Below are 23292 nucleotides of genomic sequence, written 5' to 3' on the forward strand. Positions count from 1 at the left end.
ATTTGGGGTCAAAAAGTAATGGAGTGGAAAATAGGAGAGAAAATTTTTGTTTATATCTTATGAAATATCAGCTATTCAACAGTTTTTCTTTTAATCATATTTTTTTCTTTTTTTTTTTTTATGTTTCTAGGTCCCCTTTCCTCTCACAGTTAGTTAAGGAATGGAACCCCATGGTGTGCCTTACATGATGTCTGTTATATCTCATCATGACCACTTAGGAGCTATACTTAGGAGCTATTTTAGCTGAATGCTTCTACATTGGGATATCTCCCAATTCTTTCACCAGATATACTTGTATGGTACTTTTCTGGGAGGAGGATTGATCTATGAGTTTCATCAAATTTGCAAATGATTTTATAACATAGAATTTAAGGGTCTTACTCTTCAGAGATCTAGTTATAATTTAGCCCTTGAATGCTCTAATTTGATGGGACACATACCTCTTAGTGTTATGTGTATGCATGATAATATTAACAGATCATTTATGACATATTGTGTTTTATAAACAGTAAGGAGCAGTTAACTAATGTATTTTGAAGCTAGCTATTGAGTTATGGGATTTGGGGAACAAAATAAATGTAGGCTCTAACACTGGTATGATTTGCTCATACAAGTGTAGGTATTTCCTTATTAGAAATTCAAAATCGAGAATGAATTTGTTTAGCTTCTGTTAGTCTCTGCAAGTTGGGTACAAATTTTATGTATGAAATTGTTTTGAAGATGATCTTAATTTTAGTTATATGTTCATAATTTGAAAAAATCTTGAATTAAAAGTATGAAATTCTTTGTTTAGACGTCTCCATTTGCCTTTATTTTTTTCCTGTAAATAAATCATGTATTTGCTAAAATATATGCACTCACTTTCAGCATGTGTTTTAAACCCCATTCTTATTCCTGTAACATATTTGAGGGAAGTTTTCTATCCTAATCCTTTTCTTTTCAGTTTATACCTATTTTTATCCACCTCTATTTTCACTTATTTCCTACATTTATAATATCTGCTTTTCAAATGCTCTAGTATACCCCCAGAATTAGATATTAATACATCCAATATTTTACTTTTCCATTGGTTTTGCATTTTATTTAAATGATTTCAAAGTAATACCTGAATACCATTCTTCCTAAGGTACAGACTACTACACGTAGTAGCTAAAGAAAGTATGCAGATTCTTTAGATTCATGTATGGGGTGGGAGAAAGTTTGGGGTTTTTTAACATGAGTATTTTGAAGGCTGAGCAAGATGGCTCATCAAAAATATTTCTGGCACTAACATTTTGAGACTGAAAAGCTATTGCATAGCCACAGAACACCGAAGACATGAGGGTTCTGTGCATAATGAAGCTCATTGTGCTTAGAAGAGAGGCTCATCATGAGACTGTCATTAGTCAATTAAGTCAATACTAATTAGGGAGTAGTAATTAAAATTGTAGCCTCCCTAAGGAAGAAAACATTGATTCTTTGTGTGTGTATATACATAACTGTATATATATATACATATATAAACATTGACTTGGTTTCTGCATATAAATAAATACATATACAGTAATTTTCCAAAAGAAAGGTAATGCTGATAGCTTTTGAAATTACTTTTAGTTCGCATGATTTCATTTTAATTCTTCAGTTTAACCAAATAGAACTTTTGTTTACATGGTTTACTTGGCCCCTCACCCCTCATGTTCATGGATCTCTTTAATACCCACTAGCAAAATGATCACCTTGGCTCTCCCAGTGCTTTTGCAAAACCTTGTTTAAATTATGGTACAACATAATCAAAATGGGTTTATGTAAGTAAAAAGAATAATTATTAGTCCTTTCATTTATTATATGTTTGTCAGGTAATTTATGAATTCTGGGCAGATTTTAATTATGTTTGCTTTAGTGTTCTGTTCTCTGAGAGACAAACTACTGAACATAAAAAAGTCCAAATTACTGAATGTTAGGACATACATTGTTCCTTAAATTTTAGCATGCAGAATGACTTAAGAGGTTAATTAAAGATGCTTAGTATTAATGTTTTGCCTCCTGTGATTTTGCTATAGATGTCTCATGTTGGATCCTTGAATCCATGTTTAAATCCTGGTTTATTTAAATAAAAGTTCTATTGATTTAAAGTTGTTTAAATGTTTCAGAATTATAGCTTAACTTTTACTTACATCTACTTTTTTTGTTTGTTGTTGTTGTTGTTGTTTTTTTGGGGGGGAATCACACCCGGTGACGCTCAGGGATTACTTCTGGCTATGCTCTCAGAAATCGATCCTGGCTTGGGGAACTATATGGGACGCTGGGAGATCGAACCAAAGTTCATCCTAGGCTAGCGGGGGCAAGACAGCCTTACCGTTTGCATCACCACTCCAGCCTCATCAATTACATCTATTTTTACAAATCACTTCATGTTCTGGTGCTGTGCCTTTTACGGAATTGGCCTTAGTCTTCTCATCATCCTTTTCTTTCTGCAGGTAGCATATTTTTGAATCTCAAATTATTTTTGTTGTGTTTTATCAGTTCAATTTGTTCATTTATTCATCCCAGTTAAATATATGTCTTAGAGAATCCTGATGGATGTGCTTTAGACACATTAGTTTATAGGTAAAAAGGGAGCCTCTGACTCTCCTAAGATTGTGTTATTTATTCTAATTCTGTAGTCCTCCTGTGTAACAGCACTGTGGCCATATCTACTATGCTTTGTCACCTGCTTTCATAAAACCTACTTAAGACATCCTCTCATTGGTAACTCCACATGATTGGCCTCCATATTTCAAAGTATTTTGATGTAAATGTTAAGGTTTTACCTTGTTATTTCTATAATTATTCTTTCCTAAATAACTTTTCTCCCTTCTCAGATAGTTATTTTACCCTACTAATTATTCTTTTTTTTTTTTACTGTTTTTCTTGTTATTCTACCTCAGTTGACTTCTGATATATAGGTGTTCCTTGAAGTTCTAATGTTATAATTGTCTTTTATTTGGGTGATACTTTTGTTCAGCTTAATGAGTTTGGTGATCCGCTTGTTTATGATTTCTTGAATTTACTCCTTACCTGTATTTCAGGCTCCTATAGAACATTTTTATTGCTTATTCCCCCAGAACTTTCAACCTTGATATCTAAAATTGGACCCTAAATATCTTCCACCTTTACTCTACCTATAGTTCCTCTTTTAATAAATGGTCCCTTCCACTAGGAGCTTTTTTAGAGTACAACAACTGGAGTAAATTATTTTTAACCTCTCTTTTCTATATAGAAAAATTATTTTCAGTAGCACTCATGAAATGGAAGGATAAAGAATAGTGACTAGAAAAAGAAAAATTTCAAATTCAGTAATTTATATATAATTGGGATTAGTATTGGTGTGGATATGAGGAAAAGAATCTCTCATTCACTGCTGGTGGGACTGTCAACTAGTACAACAAACGTTTTGGAAAAAAAGCATGGCATTCCTTAAGTAACTAGAATGGAGCTTCCTTTTGATCCAGAAATTTTACTTGGAATATACCTAAATAGTCTAAAAACAAAATGAAGAAAAGACATTTGTGCTGTTTTAGTTTTTTGAAGCCCTGTCTCCAGTAGTCAAAGTCTAGAAACAACCTGTCAACCTAAAAATAGATGATTTCATAAACTATGATATATATGCACAATTTAATATTAATATTTAATACACAATTAATATTAACATTTAAAATTATGCAATTTGCTGCTATATGGAGGGACCTGAAGAGTATTATGCTGAGTGAAGTTAGTTAGATGTTAGTCATGTATGGAATATAAAGAAACATAATAGTGAAATAATGAATGCCCAAAGACAGTGGAAACAAAGAACATGAAAACCTGTATTCAGTAAAAAACATGCCACTTGTGGAGAGGGGCACAGGACAAGGAGGGGATAACAACTGTGATGGAGAAAAGTGTTCAACTGGGAGGAGGAGGGAGTGCTAAAAAATAGTAAAGTGTTATGTATGAAACCCTGTCAGTAACAGTAATGTAAACTATAGTGCCAAAAGTTATAAAGGCAGACTGGTGAGTGGGAGGCAAATGTAGGGGTATTGTGGAAGGAAGTTAACACTGGTGAAAGGATTGATATTGAAATATATTATGCCTGGAATCCAGTCATGAATCACTTTGAAATTTAACTGCCTAAATAAATAAAAACATTTAGAAAAGCATTTAATCAACAGCTGTATAATAGTTTGTTGATGAACTATTTCTTTTTTGCTGACTATCTGTTATGTGGCTTTTAAAAATAACCACTTAAGTAGTCTTCTAGATACATATATGCTTGTAAATTTTTGCTTCTTTGATGTTTCTTTGCTTCAGATTTCCTTGATATAGTATTAATAGACCAGATTATAGGAATATTTATTCTCAAAGCACTTGCTAATTAGTCTAATTTCAATGATTTTTTTAAAGTATTGACTAACAAGCTACATTTCTTGGGTCAAACATTTTTATTCTATATCATTGTTATTTTTTTAACAATAACAGCAAAAATTAAAACACCCACTCGTGTGTTTGTATACACAGAGCTGGTCTATATTATCAAAATTCCCTTAGATTCAGGATTTCTCTTATCTGTTCTCTTTCAGCAGATATCTCTCATTATTCATAAGAGTCGCTCTTCTAGCTCTCCTCTAATCAAACATGCAACCAGTGACATAGCTTTGGGAGACTCCCTTTTGAATAGATCATATTTTTTGGGGGTGATATTACTAACCTATTGTTCTCTTACAAGTAACTTTTAGCATGTTTCTCTGAGGAATTCATTGCTATATCCTTTGTCTGGACTATGCTTTTTTTTTTCTCTCCCCTTGCTGTTTTAATTTCCTGCCTTTTCAGTCTCAAGATTTAGATAGTCCACAGTCTTTCCCTTTCGAGTTAAGCTATGTCCCTATCTTATTTTTCTGATAACCATTAGCATTTGTAATCTGAATCATCTTACCTAAGGGCTTGAGTCTTATTCGGGCAGACCCATGACATATAATTCATAGTAAAGGAACATCAAAACTGATTCCCTCCTTTTTTGGTGCTAGAACATTATATGTCCAAAATTCAACTATTGATAGCTTCATAAATCATACTTTTTAATACTAAAAGAAAGAACAATCTTTTATATCTGTTGAAGAGCAGATGCCTAGTCAGTATATCATCTGATTCAGACAGCACCGCCAAAGAATGGCCTTTAATATCAACTGAAATATGGTGTACCAAACTTTTACTTGTTGGAAAATGGCCTTCTCTGCCCTACATATTTTTCAGTTGACTCTGTAGCCAGTAGCATTCAGCAAAAGTAAAATTTTTGGGAGAAAGGAAGGGAGTTAGCATTTGGAACATATGAAATGGGATGATGACTCTATTAACTAGAGAATATCATTTTATGCTTTTGTGTTCTTCACAGTGTTTAGCCCAATGCAAAGAACAAGGCTTGCCCTTAATAAATATCTGCCCTATCTTCATTTGTATGTTTATTTTTATTATAATAATACTTTGTTCTGATAAGTATTGGAGAGGAATTATTATAGAATATTTATACTAATCTGTGAGGTCAATGTTTGACCTTGTCATTATCTCGGCTTTTTACTCACTGCAATTAAATCTAGCATTCTTCATTTTTTAATTCATTCCAGTAGCAATCATTACTATCAGGTGCTTATATTTCTTGATGTCATTCTAGTGAATATGCATGTATTCCTTTTTAATGTTTTTGTTTTATCTCACTGCCTCTAATAGCATCCTTGCTTTTTTCTATTGACTAGGAAAAGCTGAAAACTAGTGAAATACATGACTTTGAGATTCCTGTCTGTGATCCTCCTATAAGTAATTTCTGAGTATATTGTGATAAAGTAAGGAAAGGGAAATATAAAACCAACTTTAGTCACAAAATATTGTCTCCATCAAAACAACAATGCAGTATTATCTCACACCACAGTGACTGGCACATATCACAAAGAAAAAGAACAACCAGTGCTGGCATGGATGTAGGGCAAAAGGAACTCTCATTCACTGCTGGTGGAAATGCCATCTAGTCAAACCTTTATATAAAATAATAAGGATTTTCCTTAAAACACTGGACATTGAGCTCTCATATGATCCAGCAATGCTATTCCTAGGGATATACTTAGGAACACAAAAACACAATACAAAATACCCTCTGCATTCCTATTGTTCATCGCAGCACTATTTACAATAGCTAGAATCTGGAAGCAACCTAGGTGCCTGACAACAGTATGAGTGGATAAAGAAACTGTGGTAGAGCTACACAATGGAATACTAAGCAGTCATTAGGAAAAATGAAGTCATGACATTTTCCTATACATGGATGGACATGGGAATTATTATGCTAAGTGAAATGAGTCAGAGGAGAGGGATAGACATAGAATAGTCCCACTGATCTATGGGATACATACATACATACATACATATATATATATATATATATATAAAGATAGTATGGTAATATCTAGAGAAAATAGAGTTAAGGACTAGAAGGACCAGCTCAAGATATGAAGCTTATCACAAAGAGCAGTGAGAGCAGTTAGAGCATTAACTGCACTAACAACTACCATGACAGCGATAGTTGGAACTGATCACTCTGGACAAGAACTGGGTGCTGAAAGGAGATAGAGTGATAAGCATGGCACCCCTGCCCGCTATTGATAATAGTGCAAACCACAGTGCTAGAAGGTGGGGGTGGGACTGGAAGGGAAATGGGGTATTGGTAGCAGGAAAGTTGCACTGGTAAAGGGCAGTGTACTTTCTGTGACTGAAACCCAACTATGAATATTTTTATAAGCATAGTGCTTAAAGAAATTATTATTAATTATTATTATTGGTTTTGGGGTCACATCTGGCATTGATCAGTGGTTATTCTTGGTTCTGCACTCAGAAATTACTCCTGGTAGGCTCGGGGGACTATATGGGATGCTGAGAATCAAACCACCATTTTTCCTAGGTCGGCCACATGCAAGACAAAGGCACTCTTGCTGTGCTATCTCTCCAGCCCCAATAAAGAAATTATTATTTTAAAAACACCCCCCACACACACACACACAAAATTTGTCTCCACTCTCCCTAGCTTTTTTCTCTAATACACAATTGGTGGATATAATGATGGCAATCATGGTGTTTCTGGATTTTTCTTTACTGCTGTATTTGCCAACTTTGATTTATATTTATTCCTTTATAAAAGAACAGTACTGGTATTCATGGTAGGTAAAGATAATTTTGAATATTTAACTATTTCTGTAGTAGAACTTTGAAATTATTAGAGTGTCCCTTTTCCTATGATTTAGAACTATGTATCAAAATCCGTGATTCTAAGAAATGTAGGAAAAGAGGTGATTTGCAAGTGACTGTGTATAATGCTTAGGATTTCCTTTTCCTTCTGAATTTCCACTCTTGGATTTTATTACTTTTGATTTTAGGACTACACAGCTGCTATAAACCTAGTTCATTTTTGCTAATGTCTTCCCTGTCAGACTATAACTATATAACAGAAACAGTAGCCCAGAGAAAGTAAAGAATGGTTTAAAAAAGATGGCAGAGGCCCTTTCTAGAGGCAAAGAAAAGAACTCAGGTTACTTGACCCCTGTTCAAGTTGGTAACCAAACTAGCTGTTCCTTTACTTTAGCCTGCCAGCAGATAAGGCACTTTCTACTGAGGCCTCTATTAATAGCTGACTGATCTTTTGTAATAGAAATTACTTTCACTCCTTAAAATTGGAGTGAAGTGGAGACTAGTAATTTTGTTGAAGAGATCGAGATATGCTTTTTGTGAACTGAATGAAGACTGTAAAAAACAAGCAAGCCCACGAGGAATGGAGAGCATGGTGGTTAAGAATCTGTCATCTGTGGTCATCATCTTGTTTTCTAAATAAAACTCTGTCATTTATTAACAGAGTTGGCAGGTTGCTTAGTGTCTCTATGTCACACTGTTCTCGTCTTTGAAATAGGGATATTATTATTTAGTAATAATATTTATTTTATATAAATACTCCAAAGATTGAGACAACACTTATGAAGAATTTAAAATGGGTTTAAAATAGAGCTTCTTATTAGAACTATTATTTTAAAATTCAATATCACTTGAAGCTGATTAATATGTGAATGTGTAATGCTTTGTGTAAAGGAATTTGAAAAGTAATATCATTAAGCCTTGTAGTCATAGGAAGTCTAGTGTGTGTACGTGTGTGTGTATCTATGTAAATCTTAAGTTTGAAGAAAAAAATTCCATAAGGGAATAGGAAAGGTATTTATAGTAAGGGTGTTTTATCCCCTCTCCCTTGAAGTTTAAGAGATAGTTTATTACTGTCTTTTTAGGGACATTATAAAAGGGAAAATGGATGAGTCTTATATGTGTTTTCTTGTCTACATTATTATTCTACAATTAAAAATACATTAATATATTGGTAAAAATTTTTCAGTTAAATATCTCTAATAGAAAATGCATAGTGTTTTTAGATTTTTTTAGCTGTTTATGCTACATCACATTGTGGCACGATGATAGTGTTTAGGGAAATAACATAACTTTAATTGGTGATTAGAAGTTTTGCTATGTTATAGTTTAACTGGAGGAAGCTTGGACTAGGGTGGAGTGATAGACTAGATTAAATCCCTTAGAGCTTCTCAGGTTAGTGGGTATTTCTATTGCCTTTCATGATGAGACCATGTGATACAAAACAGGGAAACAGAGTACAGAGGAAGTTTGTGTAGTGATCGTTTCTTTAGAAAGGCATGGTAACATCAAATATTTTTGTTTTATGGGAAATTGCCATTTCCCTTGAATAAGTCTGTACCTCAATTCCTGACTCAAATATAAATGATCATTTATTATGTTTTATCTTTTGATTAATTTTTGCATGTTGAACTGTCCCTTCACCTCCCCCTTCACCTCCTAACTTAATTTATTCTGTCTTAAGCTAGAGGACTAAAACCAATTTTTATCAGTGAATGGCTTTTATATAATATACTTCCATTAATGTGAGAGCATCTTTTCTTTCAGAGGTATTGAGGCATATTAGCATTTTTATTTCTTCAGATATTTTACATTAAATATAAAGTCACAGGCAATTTTTAATATTACAATGAGATTTCTGTACTTTTTGTAAATAGTTTTTCTTGTTGGCCTATCAGTTTAAGAAATATTTAACTGTTACTTAATTTTGTGATTATAACATTAACAGTTATTATAAAATGTATTTGCTTACAATATAATTTTCTTGTATAAGCATTTAAAGCTGTAAATTTTTCCTTATAGTTTATAAGGACTCAGTTTGAGTCCTGAATATAGAGGAAGGAGTAAGCCTAAGTACCTAGTCTATCAAAAATTATTATCTAAATAATGGAAATTATATAAATTTAGTTATTATTGTCTAAATAATGACAAGCCTTTTGCTTTGGCTTTTGGGCTACTCTCGGAAGTACTCAGAGCTTACTTTTGATTCTGCACTTATGGGCCTCTCCTGGCAGTGTTTGAAGGACCATATGCTGAAGAAACAAGGCTTACTTCTGTACTAACTTTGGCCTACTAATAAAATACTTTACAAAACTTTATTGGCTAAAAAGTGAAAACTATTCTCAGAGCCTTCAGTAAGTCAGTCTTTTTGTTGGTCGAGGGTCTTTTACCTTATTGTCCCCTGACTTATTAGTATTGGAGTTGTTAAAAGTTAAGCTCTGGCAATTTTTGAAAATAAAATAGTAATTATGTTTGTTACGTTGGTTGGTTCTTCTTTTGATTTTCTGTAACATGGGATAACCAATTGACAATATCTGACTCACAATAGAAGTTATTTCAAAATTGGTGCAATTCTCTTAAATACTAATTATTATTGCTTTAGCCACTATGCTTTTATTCTATGTCCATATTCTAAACCATCTTTTTTTGTCATTATTCACAGCATCCTTCCCAAAAGTAGATTAAATGTCAGGAAGCCACATTATCTGATCATGCTTGAGAAGCATCTATCTACATTTAGCTTTTATCATGAGATTAATAGCAATACAGTCACATCTGAAGTTATTTCCTCATACTGACGTCTTAAACTTTTCAAAGTCATCATGAGTGTTGGAATTAATTTCTTCCAGACACTTGAAAATACTGATATTGTTACCTTTTCCATGAATTGCCAATGTTCTTAATTGGTTATATAGAACAACCTTGTAACCATGGTGTTTAAATTTAAAAAAAATTTAAAAATAGAATGGTGATTCCTTTCCAGAAATGGCTAAGGTCTATTGTAGAGTTATTAATGGTCTAATAGGATACAGTGTCAGTAAGTAGTAGGAAAAAAATATGGAGAGTGATAGGGAAAGAGCTGTCAGAATATACATATCATTTATCAACTATGTTTGCCATCTTAAACTAGTATGGTTTATGATATTTCTAACTAATTGTAATAATATCAAAGATTATAAATCAAATAAAAGAACCCAAATGGCATTAAATATGTGGACTCTGCATTGAGCCAAGAATCATCAGTGAGGTTCTGAATCCCTGAGAACCACATGGGAAGACTAAAACCAAACAAATTAAAACAACAACAACAATAAAAACTTTTTTTTCATAGAACTGTACAGAGCTCTCAACCCATCAAACCAAATACACATTTTTCTACACTGTGCACTTGTAACTGTTTTAACTATTTCAAGATAGTATCAGGATGATAGTTCTCAATTTGTAAATAAACTTACTCTATTTAAGCACTGTGGTTTACAATGTTATTCAAAATACCACTGTTCGGGGCCGGGCGGTGGCGCTCGAGGTAAGGTGCCTGCCTTACCTGCGCTAGCCTAGGAGACGGACCGCGGTTCGATCCCCCGGCGTCCCATATGGTCCCCCAAGCCAGGAGCGACTTCTGAGCGCATAGCCAGGAGTAACCCCTGAGCGTCACCGGGTGTGGCCCAAAAACCAAAAAAAAAAAAAACAAAAACAAAAACAAAATACCACTGTTCAATGTTTCACCACCAACTCCATCACAGTGTGGGGTATTAAGTTCTGTTATTTTTTTGTTAGTATCTGTCCTCAGATGTGTTTGTAGTTGCTTTAAGAACTTGTTTGACTCTATTTGGTAAATACTGATATGGTTGATAGGAGTTAATTCCTCTTTTTGTATTGATCCTTTAATAAATATATCGTATTCATCCCCATTTCTTACTGCCTTTTAAACTTTATTTTGCTTGGTACAAGTATGGCCATCATGATCTTTCTTTAACCGCTATGATGTTTTCTTGCCTTTTACTCTGAGTATTTACCATGAATTTATTTGCATTTATCATGAAATTTCACTTCTCTATGTATCAAAATGTTTTGTTTTGTTTCTGGAAATATCTAGGTACTCTATGCCTTTTGACTAGGTGTTGGGATATACTGGATTCTGGGCAAGTTCATGACCAAGCCTGGGAGAAACTTCAGGAAGATGGCTCTTTTATTGTAGGTGAGAGTAGTGTCCTTATACAGAGGCCTGGCCCGTAGGATGTGCAGGAAGTTTACAGAGGTTTGACCAATAGGACACATGGGAAGTTTAAACAAAGGGAAGTGAAGGTCACTAGACCACCAGATTGATAATTTTTGTGTAAGTGCAGTGTTTATTGGCCTGGGGGGAAGCAGGGTGTGGGTTCTGCCTACAGGAAGCCAGTGTGCCATTCCATAAGCTTTCATCTCCCACATCTGGGGATGGCCTCTCCTAATGATTTCAGGGGCCTACCGAGAGTCCACTATATGGGGGTCTTGTTTGGTCTCTTTAAGCAGGAATCTTATCCTTCTTTCCTATACCCAGAAACAATTAGGGAGTCTAATTCATTGACAACTTGGGAAATTAATGACATAAAAGAACTATTGCTATATTTCTATGACTGTTTTTACAATTGATTGTAAAATTGATTTTACAATTGATTGTTTTTACAATTTGTTGTTTCTTTTGCATTGCCACAGTGTCTCTGCTTGCACTTTGATAAGGGTCTATTTCTAGTCTCAATATTTATTTGTTTCTTCTTGGTTCTTTGTTCTAACTATTTTTGTTATAAGGTTACAGCCGAAGTCTGAGCTTATTGTCCCTTTTAAATTGAAAGCAACCAAATATTGAGCTCTTATGTGTCTTCCTTATTGCTCTTATTATTTCTACTATTTTGAAATGTATCTTACTGCTTCTAAGTGAAGTTTTGTTGCCTTGTATTTGTTGTAGAACTGATTTAGAGGAAATGAAGGCTTTTGCCTGTTGTTTGCCTAAAAATGTTATCATTACTTCAAGTCTGGTAGTAATGTGCAAGATAAAGGAGTCAGAATTAGAGTTTTTTTTTTTAAATAAAATCTTTTAGTATATCATACTGGTTTTTTTCTGGATTTCACATACAAATTCACTTTCAGTACCTGTGGGAGTTTTTTACTCTTATAGCCTTTAGGAGTCTCTGTCTTCAGTTCTTGACATTTTAAGTACAATGTGTCTTGGTGTTCTTCTGGTTCTTCTGTTTATTTTTATTTTCTTTGGAACCTGCTGGGCTTCCTGGATCAGGGAATCATCATTTTCAGGTTGGTGAAGTTACCTGCTATTATTTATAAAACCAACTTTTCCTATTCCTCTTTTTCCTCTCCTTCTAGAAACTGTATAATGATAATTCTTTTCTTATTGCTACTCCATTATCTAATATTATCTTAATTAAAAATTCCCTTTTCAATTTTTAATTAAAATGTAAAACAATTTAATTAAATTTGAAAAATTAAATTCTTAAAAATTACATTATTTTCTTTCCTTTTGTTGTTTTCGCTTGTCCTTGAGGTCACTGATGTGACTTTTAGTTTTATCCTTTCAACTGATGAATCAAGAAGAGAAAGATGAGAGAAAGAGAGAAAGAATGTGTATATTGATCCCTTTTCTTCACCTATCTATCTGGTTGCTACATGAGAGTAAAGTTTCAAGATGCAAATATGAACTGGTTGGAGGGACAATCAGGGGCTCCTCTTCATAAAACATTGTGATGCTTATGAATGTGTATGTATGTATGTATGGATTTGTAGTCATAGTGTGTTGTAGCAGGTACAATGCTAAGGTCTAGCAAACTTGGTTCTGACCCAGGGTTTAGAGTTGCTGGCAGTGTAGCAGCTGATAGATGTCAAAGTCTGGCCCACCCTGGCAGTGACAGTCATGTACTGAATAACAGCTATTAAGTGAGCTGATCTTCTTAGCCACTGAGTGTTTTGTATTTACTAACACTTGGCTCAATTATAGAGCTAAAATTCAACAGACTTGTATCTGTGGTGTGACATTGTATTTGTTTGGGTGGGTTTATTAAACCAACTTGGAGTGGGTCTTTGCTGCTGCATAATGAACTATTAAATGTGTTTCCCAGCATGACTGAATGCCACATTTTAAAGAAGGTCTGAAAGGTGATCACTGTTGCAGAGTCACTGCTATCCTGTAATGGTCTATGCCATGATTGTACAGATCTGTTGGGCTGCCTGTTGTATTAAATTTCTGGTAGTCTTGGCTACCTTTTCACTTGTATATAAGGACATGGATAGTGGCCAAGGAATGGTCTTGTGCTTGTCTAGGAATAGTTGTGAGACAGATCTTTTAAGTCTAAGGATTAAGCTTAGATCATAAATATCACATGTGCCTGAGTACATATATTATGAGGGCTTCAGGGCACTTGTGGGTGTCATGTCACCAAAATATGGCACTCTCCATTCTGTTCTGTGTGGTCTTTATGTGGATAGGTAGGTAACTTGTGTCATGATCTGGATAGTATGGGCACTCAGACCTTAGTCAAAGTACTTGTTCTCTGGATTTGAAAGTCTGCACAGCTGGCACTGGCCACTTGCTAGCTGGGAATACTTAGAGAAGTGTGTCCTGCTTGCTGGCATATGAGAGTGGGCTGGCAGAGCAGTCTGTTGTTTTGGCTAAGTTTCAGTGAATGCCCTGGTTGCTTTGCCATTGACTTAGGATGGGTGGGGCTGGGCTCAGGAATGGGGGCCCCTAGCCAGAGTGTCAGCAGCAAGAGACAATGACCCTTCTGGCTCTAACCCAAACATTCATTCCTATCACTTGTTTTATAGTTCAGAGAACGTGAAAAGAGAACTGGGTAGCTGGGAAACCTGGGTAGTGGGAAATGGTGTTACCCTCTTGCTTCTCATTACCTTAGAAGCTTGCAACTGAAATTTATTCCTGGAACATTGAGACTTAGTTGTTCAGAACTCCTCCAAGTTTCCAGGTCCTGTTTGCTACTGTGGTGGCCTGTAGTTGCACAGTTGGGCTCCTCTCCTGAGAGGACAGATGGATTCATTGAATTTCTGTTGAAATTCAGCCAAGACTCTGCATTTAATTCTGTTTTGGGTATATATTTTGTGCCTGGTGACTCAAGAGCACTATAAAGACTGAATTATCTTGGTCCCTCCTCCTCGAACTAGTGAATTTGAAATTGAGCTTCTTTATCTGATTCAGCTTTTGTTCTGTATTTAGTGTTAACACAGCAGGTATATATTTGAGACATTGTGTTAGAGTGGGCATAAATATTGTAAGCTGAGTAGAGTATTCCATATTGTAACTTGGAGAAATTTTCATTAGAAAATTGATTTGAGGAGGGAAGATTGTGACCTTTTACTTCTCTATTTTTGTGCCATGAAAAAAAATGTTTCCTCTTTTGAAACATAATTTGGCAATCTTATTCTAATAATACCCTACTCTCTAGATACTGTTTAAATGAAATTTTATTAAATGTTATTTGTTGGTTGGTGTCTTAATTTAGGAAACTAATTTTATCTTTATCTCAGATTATATGCACATATAATTGTTGCATAAGTTTATGATTGATGGTTTGATAACCACTTTGCAATTCATATTTTACTTTTAATGGAATATTCATTTATTAAAATTAATTTTATTATATTTTGAGTAAGATGGTTACATTAATGGAAACATACATGATTTTGATAAGTTACTTAACTCACCACCATAAAAGTTCCCAGGATTTACTGCTATTCACATTGTCACCTCTAGTCTGGTTTTCATTCTCCAATATTCCTTCCCATACGATTTGTAATCAATACTGTAATCCATGGTAAAAGGATTATTCTAGTTTGATATTATTTTCTTTTCCTTTTTCTAACCATATAACACAGATTAGTCATTTTTAGTTTGACTGAATTTAAAAATGAGAATTTTGAAGAGCCTTGAAATTGGACAAGAGAGAATCTGATCCTTGCCTTACATGTGATCAACCCAGTTTTAATCGACAGTACAAAATATATGAAATTGGAAAACAATTCCCTAATATACATATCTACTACTGGCTTGTACAAACTATTGAAACTGTGGATTTCAAGAAAAGCATAAAACCAGGGTGTCTGCCAGCTAGCAAAATGATAAACATAGGGAAACTTGAGTAGCAACTGTTCCTAGAGACCTAGAACTCCAAGATTTGATGTGCACAGGATTTCTACTTTAGAAGGAATTTCTATTCAATTTTTTCAAACTGATCAAAAGGCCAGAATGGTAGAGAGATGCTTTGAAGGCTTCAGGAAAAAAAAAAGATAGAAAAGTGGAGATACAAAGCAATACTGATAATTACTACTTTTCTGCAAAATTTAGCTTCTTTTTGAAAGAATCTGGTGCTCTTTGTCACTTAGCAGTATCTGATACTTGGTTGACTACCTGAATTAATAGATGTAAAGTTGATTGACCTATAGATCTAAAAGTGAATCTCTTAACATTCAATTGCCTAAGGCTCTATCCATGTCTTTTTCTTTATTCTTAATATTCCCCGTTCTTATTAAGCTATTTATTATATTTCAAAATACCCTTTTCCAAAATATTTTCTCCCCATTCCTTTTCTAATAAACCCATTATATACATATCCTTTGTGTCCTATTTTTTCTCTGTATTAAAACAAAGAAAAATCAGAGAAATTGTTTTCCTTTGCCATTCACATTGCAAGAGGTGAATATATAAACAGATTCAATAGGAAGTATTCATCATTGAGTGAAATTGAAGCTAGGCTGCCCATAATTTATGATGTGGCAAATGATTCAACAGTGAAAATTTCAAAATCCACCGATTTGGAATGTTAGGATTCTTCTGCAGGCTCTGATCATGTATTTAGACTTTCTGAGATAGGAACAGCTCCCAGAGATTAGAGATAGAAGCAGGGAGAAGATCTATGACTGCCTCTTCCTCAAAAGAACATGTTTTGTGGAGGGAACTCATTTATTTAAGGACAGTTTTATCTCACTAGAAGAAGGTTCCTTTTCTTAAATGTCCTTTCTACAAAATGGTGCTGGGGGGGGGGGCGAGACTTACTATGAATATTAAGTGGCCAACTCACCACTCCCAGTGATTCAAACACCAGTATTGCATATGATCACCTGAGCACAGCCGGTAGAGAGCATTGAGCCAGGAGTAATCCCTGAGCACTTTTAAATGTAGCCAAGAAAACCATAAACCTCCCTCCCAAATTGAAGTTAATTAAAAGGGAGGAGTATTCTCCAATGAATGACTATAGTCCCTTCTTGATATTTTAATCTGACATGTCAATGGGAATGATGCTTTCGGTTCTTTCATTTTAGACTTTGATCAGCAGTATAATGTGCAGTGGACATAGACTCCCAGTCTTTTAACATTCCTGCTCTAACAGTCTTTTTGTCTCTTGTTTCTTGTTTAGTTTTATTTTTGCTTGTTTTGGTGGGGGAAAACCTGGCAATGCTCAGGGGTTAAGCCTGACTCTGTATTTAGGAATTATTCCTGGTGATGCTTGGGCTGCCATATAGGATGTCAGAGATTGAGAAGGTCATACACATGTAAGGCAAATACCCTCTAACAGTCTTAACCCATGGTTCTGATTAGGCATTGAGAAGTCAGTTGGTCTGTAAAAACTTTATTTTAATGTGATCTCTTATTTCAGAGATCAAATCTGTTGTGAAGTTCTATGTATATGCTACCAACAATTATATACAATATAATAGTTATAAAATAATATATATGCTAGCTTTATTCTTCCAGTGGTTTGTGTTGTACAACAATGTCATGTTTCAGAGGAATGTATGAATTGTTTGAAACCATTATTGAATTCAGCTTTTTGTAAGATTTATACAGAAGTGCATATATATGTATATATATTTTTAATCATCCCATCTATTTCTTGCTACTGCAGTCCTCTAGTTGCTATGGAGAAGGTTATGATAAGGAGAAGCATCGGGGGTTAAAGTTCTTCCTGCATCTGGGACAGAAATAACAGTCCCCACACAATCTCACTTTACGCCTTCTCCCTCTTGTGATGATCTTCAATGCTGCACCGCCTTCTGCCAAGAAGCAGGGCTGGATGCTTTATTTAAAAGTTTTCACAGAAGGGGCCGGCGAGGCAGCACTAGAGGTAAGGTGTCTGCCTTGCAAGTGCTAGCCAAGGAAGGACTGCGGTTCGATCCCCGGTGTCCCATATGGTCCCCCAAGCCAGGGGCAATTTCTGAGCTTAGCCAGGAGTAACCCCTGAGCATCAAACGGGTGTGGCCCGAAAAACCAAAAAAAAAAAAAAGTTTGCATAGAAGAGTTTACTCTCTTCCTTTGTATTTTTAAGCTTCATTTTCATGTAGGAATAGATACAAGAAGCTGAATCATCCAGTCAAGTCTTTTCTGCTTTGTACAAGTGATTTATTCACCCTACTCCATATTTTTTTTTAAATTGATTACTTAACATTGTTCTATCTGTGCTGGTCTAAGAGAAGACAGATTTAGAGGAAAAGCCTGATGTAGAACAGTTGGGATTTGGTTAATCTGCTTAGAAATAACACCAATCAGTGGGTCAGATGCTTGTCAACAGTATAGGCCTTTATCCTCATTATACTCCCATTCTTTTTCTGCTTATTCTTCCTGCCACTGTTTCTGGGTTCATTTACTTCTTACCCATTATTTATATTAATTTTTTTCATACTTGTATTTCACATTTCAGTTTTGATTTTCACTCATGTCAGAAGAAATACTCAGTCTTTTTGCTTTTTACTCAGGGATTGGATCATATAGAACACATATGTCAAAGGCGTTTTCTTATAGACATTTACTTAAGTGCAATATTATATAGTTTTTAATAACAAATCTCAAATATTTTTGTATGTGAAAAAGTTAAGTATATGATCATTATTTCCTTGAATGTTATGTCACTGGGACAATGATGAGAGTCTAGGTGAATACATAATTACTACTTTCGTTTCTCACTGCTTATTGTTACTTGGGGTTATTTTATGAAAGCAGATTCAGTCATTTATTAAAAGCTTCCTGTATGTCAGGAACTTTATTATAGACATTTTCAAAATGATCTTGTGAGGGAAGATATTTTTGTTCTTTTTCTTAAAAATGTAAAAATACACAGCACTACTGTATTTAAGTAATGTGTCCCAAGTTTCACAAATATAAGTATCTACTTTAGGATTCTAAAGTCCCCCCCCCACACACACACACACCTTTTTTTGGTTACCAGCAGGCTTATGGAGAAGCTTTTCAGAAAGACTCCAGGGTCAGACTAGACCTTGCTTTAAACCTCAGTTCTAGCTGAAGAAGTTTTTTTTTTTTTAAACATATATGGGCCTTTATGGACTCATGTGGAAACCTGATTAATAATCATCTCATCTCCTGTATTGTTACTAAGCCTATCTAAAGTGTTCAGTATGGTATTTGACACAGAAATCCTTAGATAATATTAAATATAATTGGACATTTATACTCTTTATCTAGCTGTGTGTCAAGTCATGGGGATCTAGTTTCTATTTAGAATCTTGTGAGAAAGTCCTAGGATAAGAGAATTTAAAATGTTACTTGTGTTTCAAGTATAAAATGCTGCAGAGTCATTTAAATCAGTGTTTTTTCAACCTTTTTTGTGCAAAGGCACACTTTTATCATGGAAAAAAAATCACAAGGCACACCACCATTAAAAATGTTAAAAAAAATTGAACTCTGTGCCTATATTAACTATATATAAAGTAAGTCTTTTGAATAGGAATCAAATAAACACAAATTATTTTATAATTACTTTATTATGAAATAATCTAATGATTGATCTATTTGTGAGCTGAAGCCACATGTTCCAGATGAAATTGGAATTTTTCCCATGGCACACCAGACAATATCTCACAGCACACTAGTGTGCCGCAGCACAGTAGTTGAAAAATGCTGATTTAAGTGATAGGATGTGGTCCCCCGAGCCTGCCAGGAGCGACTTCTGAGAGTAGAGTCAGGAGTAACCCCTGAGCGCTGCCGAGTGTGACCCAAAACCAAACAATAAATAAATAAATAAACAAATAAATAAATAAATAAATAAATGATAGAATACAATATTCTTCTGAAGTCAGAAAAAATTCACTATCTGAATGCTGCAATCAGCTTCTGTCTTGCAGCGCCAGTGGGATTTTGATGAATTCATTTCCGGGAGAGTGGGTTGCCCGGACATACGGAAAAATATGCAATAAATGAAACCACACAGAGTATGTAGGGTCAACTCGTCTTCTGGCAGGAGTGCTACAAGTTTATTTTCCAAATGGGTTTTTATAGGGGTAAGCCAGTCCCAGGTGCAGAGAAGGATGTTTACCATAACAAGGTAAAAGGAAAGGTAACACTCAGGGCAGTTTTTAACAAACAACCTTAAATGCAAAATATAGGTTAGGAGGAAGTAGGAAGTATCTAGAAACTTGATCTTCCTGAGCTGGGCTCCATTGTTTTTGGGGTCAAGCACAGGAAGGAACCAAATCTCCTAAAATGTGTTTTCCTATTTTCTGAGCAGAGTCAATTTTGCCCTTGTTTACCAGAAACTTCAGCTGCAAGGACATATTTGAAAAAGAGACAAACATTGTCTGAATTTTTAGATTTATATAAATATCCATAAAAGGGGTTCTCTTAGTAATCTTTGGTGCTGGAATCTCTGAGCCAAATTATTTGATAGAGGCCACAATTTTGCCTGAGATAGTACCAACCATCTCTTCGGAAATTTCTCAACCATCCACGCAGGGGAAAAGGGCGTCCACAGCGGGCCTTTTGAGGAACCCCGTGGGGGATATTGCAGTTCTCCCCACCAGGAAAATCTAAGGATACCTCTGGTGGGCTGAATTCCCCTAAAAAGGTTTATGATGCCGTGGCATCTGAAGGTTAGGTAGTCAGCACTATAGTGCAGATGTTGAGGTAGGTGTTTTTCAAGCTAAGGGAATAGACGATAGAAATATTCGGCAGCACATATACTAAAATTGGAACGATACAGAGAAGATTAGCATGGCCCCTGCGCAAGGATGACACGCAAATTCGTGAAGCGTTCCATATTTTTATATGAATAATTTGGAAAAAAAAAGAAATAGGAAATAATTTCATGCATTTCTGGACTCGAGAAAAGTCTACTAAGTAAGAGTGAGACAAAACTGATTAAAAGGACAAGCTAAATCCATATTAAGCAGGGCTTTGAAGATCATAGAAATTACTTGGACGCATTGTGACTGTACAGAATCATGAGACATTAGCTCTTCTTGAAGTCTTAGATTTTATTTTTTTGTTTTTGGACCACACCTGACAATACTCAGGAGTTACTTTGGGTTCTACATGCAGAAATCACCCCTAGCCGTGTTTGGGGACCATATGGGATGCCAGGGATAGAATCCAGGTTGGCCACATGCAATTACCTGCTATACTGTATTCCAGCCTTTGAATTTTTAGATTTTGGATAAGAGGTTAGGGACATATTTGGTGGTTATTAGGGATTTCTTCTGGGTATGCACTCAGAAATCACTCCTGGAAGGCTCATGGGATGCTGGGGATTGAACCTGGGTCTGTTCTTGGTCAACTGCATGCAAGGCAAATGCAAATAAACAGATATTCTTAGATTCTTAGATTTTTTAAAGAGCCACTTTTAAATTTTTTTAAGAGCATCTTGCAGGATGCATAACTAAACTTCCTTCTTCCCCAAATATAAATCATTTAGTTCTTCAGGGCATAAACACTGAAGAATATTTCTTTAAATTTAAAATAATTATTAAACACTTTGATTTACCAAGTTATTTATAATTGAGTTTTAGACGCACAATTCCAGGACTGATCCTTCCACCAGTATATACTTCCCTCCCAGTGTTTTAGGGTCCCTTGGACCCTCTTTGAGGCAGCCTGCCATCTTGAAAGGCATCTTTTTAAGTTTTGTTAAAATTTGGATCTCATGATTTCAGTATGGTTTTGACATTTAGCTCTATTATTTCTTAACACCATAGATATACCTTCATCCCTTGAATCATACCCTCATTGCTTCTCATCTGTTTCTTCTTCCACTCCTCTCACTTTCTTTTGCATTCCTATACTCTGGGGCCAAATATTGACCTAAGCATGCCCCCTTTAACCATTGCATTTCCTTATTTAGTTATTCTAGATACCACATAAAAGTGGTATTATCCTGTGTTTATCCTTCTTCTATGTTACTACATTTAACATACTGTCCTCTTTCATCCATATTGCAGCAAATTGCAATAGTTTTATAATTCCTTATATCTGTGTAGTATTCTAATTGTGTATATATACCACATATTCTTGTTTTGGGGCTCACACCCCACTCCCAGCAGTGCTCAGGGGTTACTCCTGGCTCTGCACTGAGAAATCACTTCTGGCAGGCTTGGAGGACCGTATGGAAAGTCGGGGATCGAACCTGAGTCTACCACATGCAAGGCAAATGCCTTATCCTTTGTGCTATCTGGTCCCATATACCACATATTCTTTATCTACTTACCTATCTTTGGATATCTAGATTGATTCCATACCTTCCTATTTTACTAAATGCTGCCATGAATAATGATATAGATATGTCCTTTTGAATGAATGCTTTTCTATTCTGGGATTTGATAAACAGAAATGGAATTGCTGTATCATATAGAAATTCAATTCTTAATTTATTGAGATATCATCATATAGTTTTTTTTTTTTTTTTGGTTTTTGGGCCACACCCTGTGATGCTCAGGGGTTACTCCTGGCTATGCGCTCAGAAGTTGCTCCTGGCTTCTTGGGGGACCATATGGGACGCCGGGGGATCGAACCGCGGTCCGTCCTAGGCTAGCGCAGGCAAGGCAGGCACCTTACCTCCAGCGCCACCGCCCGGCCCCCATCATATAGTTTTTGATAAAAGATGAACCACACAATGGATTGGAATTCCTTTTTCACCAGAACCCACCAACCGAGACTATTCCCAGTATTTTTGATATATGTAATGATGGTATTTCATTGTTGTCTTGATTTGGATTTCCCTAATAATAAGTGATTGTGAGCATTTTTTCTTGAACTTATTGGTTCTCCTTGGAGAAATATCTATTCATTTGCTCCATTTTTTTCTCTGTCCATTTTTATTATTATTATTATTATTATTTTGTTATTTGTGGGCACTACATATATCCTGGATGTCAACCTTTTATCTGATGGGTTGAGTACAAATAATTTTCCCATTAAGTCTTTTGTTGGTGGGGGGATCACACCCAATGGCGCTCAGGGGCTACTCCTGGCTCTATGCTCAGAAATCACTCCTGGCAGGTATGGGTACCATATGATTGAAAGGATTCGAATCACAGTCCATCCTGGATCCTCTGCTTGCAAGGCAAACACCCTACTGCTGTGCTACCTCTCCAGCCCCCTACTAAGTCTTTTAAGTTTATCTTGTGTTTCTTTTGTCATTTAGAAAGTTTTTAATTTGATGTAATCCCCTTTGTTTAGCTTTAATTCTGTAGCTTTTGTCAAGGTATTGTATTGTTGAAGTTTCCTTTGAGGTCTAGGTTTTGGAGCATTCTACCAATATTTTACTCAATGTACTTTAAAGATTCAGGTCTGATCTCAAGGTCTTTGACACACTTTGAGTTGAATTTTGTGTTAGGTGGAATTTCATACATTTGGTTATCCAATTCTCTAAACCATTTGTTGAATAGGCTTTTGTTTTTTAAATTTCATTTCATGGTCTTACCTCCTGTGTAAAAAATTAGCTGATATTGGAATTCTATTCTGTTCCATTGGTGAGACTGTCTTTATTTCATATGCTTTTTTGATCACTGTGGCTTTGTAATATAGCTTTAAGTTAGGTAATGATGTGCCTCCCAGTTTCTCATATTTGAATATGGTTTTGACTAGTAAAACTTTTATGATGCCACACAAACTTTTAGTTGTTCAGAATTTTTGAAGAATTGTGTAAATTTAGATATAGAATGCATTGCAGTTTAAATAAGATGCTCAATATGACAATATTGATTCTTTTAGTACGCAAGCATGAAATGTTATTCTGTTTTCCAAGGTTTTTAATTTCTTAAGTGTTTTGAAATTTTCATGGCATAAGTCTC

The 23292-nt window shown here is 35.1% G+C and overlaps 1 protein-coding gene and 1 non-coding gene across 2 annotated transcripts in view; both read left to right on the forward strand.

Moving 5' to 3' along the window:
- Positions 1–23292, forward strand: part of IGSF11 (immunoglobulin superfamily member 11) — a 152809-nt gene that overhangs the window by 84161 nt on the left and 45356 nt on the right. The window lies entirely within an intron of this gene.
- On the forward strand, positions 20166–20270 carry LOC126026649 (U6 spliceosomal RNA). The gene has a single exon (XR_007501872.1). It is a non-coding gene; the product is annotated as a U6 spliceosomal RNA (small nuclear RNA).

Source organism: Suncus etruscus, chromosome 13, assembly GCF_024139225.1.
Source record: "Suncus etruscus isolate mSunEtr1 chromosome 13, mSunEtr1.pri.cur, whole genome shotgun sequence".
Taxonomy (NCBI): Eukaryota; Metazoa; Chordata; class Mammalia; order Eulipotyphla; family Soricidae; genus Suncus; species Suncus etruscus.